The sequence below is a fragment of the Austrofundulus limnaeus genome, unplaced genomic scaffold (genome assembly GCF_001266775.1).
Source record: "Austrofundulus limnaeus strain Quisiro unplaced genomic scaffold, Austrofundulus_limnaeus-1.0 Scaffold38, whole genome shotgun sequence".
NCBI classification, from domain to species: Eukaryota; Metazoa; Chordata; class Actinopteri; order Cyprinodontiformes; family Rivulidae; genus Austrofundulus; species Austrofundulus limnaeus.
Window position 1 is genome coordinate 2061299 of NW_013952440.1, and position 4793 is coordinate 2066091.

Sequence of the window (4793 nt, forward strand, 5' to 3'; positions counted from 1 at the left end):
AGTATAGTATAGTATAGTATAGTATAGTATAGTATAGTATAGTATAGTATAGTATAGTATAGTACAATACAGTACAGTATAGTATAGTATAGTATTATCAGAGTTTGCAGCTGATTTAAGTTGGCAGCAACCCACTTAGTCTAGGTTTTGCTCAGGCTAGCTGTTAGCTCATCAATCATGTGTCTGCTTCTTCAAAATGAGGTTGATCAAAGAGTGATCTACAACAGGTGAGATATTATTTGTTCATAAACTTTACAACTTTAAGCACCAAGTCGACTTGAATTTTCTGAACATCATGACTCAAATGGGGACCTTTATTTCTCCAAGTTTCAGCTGACAGCTTCTCACTTTTGAAGTTTCTTTCTTTTTGTGAGCWATGCAGATCTGCTCAAGTGCTTTAGAGTGATTGAGTTAATTCCATCAAAAAATATATGCAAATTAATTCCAAAAGAACAATGAAATGTAGATTAAATAGATTTTTCTTCAGATTAGCTGATTCTAATAAGGATCATGTGATTAAGAAGAAAGGGATTTTGCATAGCTTTCATTTAGCTTTTGTTTTATTTATGCAAAATAATACTTTTTTTTTTTGCTTTGGGAGCACATTCTCGTCCATTAGATGACAGAGTTAGCTGCACTGTTGCACTGAATCTGCCTTTGCTAATATAAAAAAATAACTAATGTAGGTTATGTTGAGTTTATATCTGTAATCGTTAACCATCATTGCATTTAGKTAAGTATCAGTGATGGAAACTGAGTGCAAACACACACAGTTTTATCATGACTAAGACCCGGGTAAATGTCAGTGATTTCGTAGCTCACTGTGTCTCAAGTTGCGGTTTCCATAGAGACAGATAAAGTACATACAATAGCCTCCCTATCTGTGTGAATGAGCCATACCATAATGCTTAAAGTGGTCTGAGTGGGTGGTACCGAAATGCAGGAGTCTTTTAACAGTGTATAGCACGGAGCAGTGTCTGCATTTTGCTCTTTCTCAGATGACAAGAACACCTTTTTTTCCCCACTGTAATATTTAACATTTGGTCCAAAAAAAAAAAGAAACCAAACCTATTGGATAAATATATATTTTATAAAAGACAGAGATTAGTATTTTTCCACTAAATTGTGAATAATTCCCTGTTTAATACTGTTAATACTCATTCCTTGAGTTATGTGTTGTGAATGGCTCTGGGTTACAACCACAGTAAATTTTAGCCAACTAGCTGTAAAATTATCTTAGTTATAGCCATTTATATGTTGGCAAGGGTTCATTACTTGTTGCTGCCATCTTGAGACAGTTACTTTCCAAAAGTTTTAAGAAAATTTGTCCAGTGGTTCAGACATAATTTGCTAACAGATAGACAGAGCTGACTCCAAAACATAAACCTAAACATTTATGCGAAGATCTGGCATGAGTGGTACTTTAAAATTTTAGCAAAACACCTGTAAAATACATGCATTTTACCCATTTTTGTGTTTTCTAAATTGAGTGGGCTATGGAAGCCATCTTGAACTGAGTAGGCTCCAAAAGTTTATCGGTAGTAGCTGTACRTCCACTGTTTAWTTCCTGATAGTTTTATTAAAGTCYGTGTTGTGTTTCATGAGACATTTTGCTAACAGACAGACACACAAACACACATGCAAGGGCAAAAACAGAAGCTCAAGCAGTTCTTTCCAATACTGCTATTACAATAACTGTTCTTGCAATAGTGACAAATTTGAAACATATTGTCCAGATCAAAAATATTACATTAAGAAAGAAAATAAGGAAAGACAAAGGAAATAAAGAAAGACAAAGGTTCAGCGAAACTTTCAAGTAGGTTTGCACTTCAGTAAAAGCATGGCTCTCTTACGAAACACAGGCGTCATTAGTAACAATGGATTCTATAACTATTAGCCAGTTGCTTGATGTAATTACCAGGCAAAGTCCAATGATGAGTCCAGTACACATACGGTGTAATCACTTTTTAACTTCTCAGTTAAATGGTCTGAGAGGCACAAATGGGAAATATTAAAGTTTAATCAGTGAAAAGCACTCAGTGGCTATGAAACAATGAAAAACACTGCAGCTGGCAACTGGTCTAAAATGTTTCTTAAAGTGGTTTTGAAATATTTACACAAGATTTTCTTGAATAAATGGAATTATTGGTACAATAGAAATGGGGAAATATTTCCTGCGTCTAGACAATCATTAGAGAGACTTTTATATACAGTAAAACAAAGCTAATGTTGATAATAGCGATGGCAGTGTAGAACTTTACAAAGCACCATTGGTTGAAATTCCATCCATCCATCCATTTTCTGTACACGCTTCTTCCTTTTCAGGGTTGAAATTCTAAACTGATAATACTCAGAGCTGTTACTGCAGCTATTCAATCTTGATAAAGCCACAAAATGTCACTAGTAAAATATTTCCCTTCAATCTAAATTCATAAGCTCTCAAATGTATGTAATTCATACTCTTCTTTTACAAAATGTAGCTAAACAAACATAAAGACAATGGTGTCAAGAGCTATACTTCATAAAATGTAAAAGAATAGCATTGAGGGATTGGATGCCTGACTTGCTCTGGTTATTTAGGGTTCACACGGCAAGATAATTATGCTGGTTTTGGACTCAATTTTGCCCTTTCGACAATCCTAATGATGCTCTGTTTATGGTGATGGCTCTAAAGATAATCTTAGGAGATATTCCTGCTGTGTGTGGTGTGTTAAGAGTGATCCAGTTGGTTTGAAAAGATATCAGGACCGCTCTGACCTCAAATCGAGAGTATTCAACATATTGTCTAGGCCTGATATCCCAGTGTGTGGTGTTCCTTGAGGACAAAAGAGCTTGCAGCCTTTTGAATGTGACATGTAGCCAATGAGAAAGCAAGGTGACGTAAACATGGAGGGTAATCCAAAATACAGAAGACTAAACAACTGCCATACTCACCAGAATGTCCGCTGGACGTTGGAGATGCCTAATCTCAAGAAGACTCTGGAGATTTCCGGTCTGACATCTGAATGTTGGTGAGTGAAATCTGTGGGGATCCGTGTGTGTTATCTTTGCCGTTTGGCTGTACATGACATACTGTTGGACCAAACCTGTTATATCTGTGATTTTTTATTGATATGTGCAAGGTCTTTTAATATCTTGCCATGTGAACTAGGCATTAGTGTGGTTGTTGGGTATATGCCCCCCTTTTGATTGTCCTGTGCCACCAGTTTCATGGTGACTGGAAAGAAGAAAGCTGTTGTAGAAGTGGACCATTTGTGTCTTAATGCTAACAAGCCTGATGTGTTTGAGGTTGTATCTGTAATCCCTCAACTATAACACAGCATAGGCTGGGTGGTGATGGTTCTCCTGAAGCACTGTCTACTGTTTAAGGTGTCCATGGAAGGCAGGTCAGAGCCAATAATTCTATCTACAGGTTTTCTAACCTGTTTCAGCGGCATCCTCTTGGCCACTGAGACTCCATTGGTGAGGTTGCTTTCCACAAGTCATCTGTAGTGAAGGACTGATATCAAAGTCCTACTTTTTTAGCTTCCTAATGAAATGCAGCCTCTGATGGACTCAGTTCACTATTGCAGCAGTGTTGTTCACCCAGCTAAGGCTCTCTGTGAGCTGGTGGCTCAGGAGCTTGGGGTTGTTAGTTTGTTCCACCACGGTTCCCTTGATTGCAAATGGCTGTAGAGAGAAGGCTCTTCTTCTCAAATCAATGAATGGTTATTTGGTTTTGTCAATGTTGACAACAAGGTCCCTGTCTTCTCCATAGATGATGATCTTGTGAACAAGTTCTCTGTATGATGTTTCATCCCCTCGTATGATGAGCCTGAGGTTGGTTGTGTCATCTCCATATGTAATGATGATGTTGTTGTCATGAATGGGGTATGTTCAGATGTGTATAAAGCAAAGATATTTGGACTGAGACAACAGCCCTTTAGAATACCTGTTCGTTTTTAGTTCGGCAGAGACCTTGTTCCTTATCCTCACCACCTGTGATGTGTGTCTGTAAGAAAGTCCAGGATCCAGTAACAGGTGGGTGTTGGTACTTCCAGGTCTGAAACTGCACAAATTAATCATCTAAAAATAAGTTTAAAATTCTAGATTACAGTCTGAATCATCTTAAATCAAGTGAAATAATCTGCCATTGCAGTAAGACAACTGCACTTGACTTCTTGAAATAAGAAAAAAAATGATTCCAGGCTAACAAGATTAATAATCTAACAAATTTAGCTCTTAAGTCTCAAAACAATATCAAAAGTACTTTTTGGCTGGATGTAAGATTGCAAGACTTGGTGAGAAGGACATTTTTTGCAGTGGATTGCTGACTGGACTGGCAAGCTATGGTGCGGTATGAGGGCCAGTCTGAGCAGTGCTGAGACAAAAGTGGATTGCTGTTGTCTTAAAATAACTGTATTCATGAGCTCAACATTTTTAAAAAAAATAAATTGAGACCACTGTCAATTTGACATATTTTTGCAGAATTACTATAATAATTCCAAAGTAATCTTTGTACCACAGAGCTCCATTTAAAAATAAATCACATCCATTGCTTTATTAAACAAAGTTTGCGCAAACTTTTTTTTTCCTTAAAATACATTTTTCTATTGTAGATAGTGTTGTAGTCAAGATCACCTAACCCGAGACCAAGTCAAGACCAAGACCATAGTGTCTCGAGACCGAGACAAGACCAAGACTTTTAGGGTTTGGACCAAGCCGAGACCAAGACCAAGGGAGGGCGAGACCAAGACCAGATAAAAAATAGTTTCCTAAAAGATGGAGTATTCTGTACACATGTACAGTGGGGG

At 37.3% G+C, this 4793-nt stretch overlaps 1 protein-coding gene across 1 annotated transcript in view; it reads right to left on the bottom strand.

The window, feature by feature from the left end:
• Positions 1–4793, bottom strand: part of cacna1ha (calcium channel, voltage-dependent, T type, alpha 1H subunit a) — a gene marked incomplete in the record, with an annotated part of 156161 nt that overhangs the window by 104877 nt on the left and 46491 nt on the right.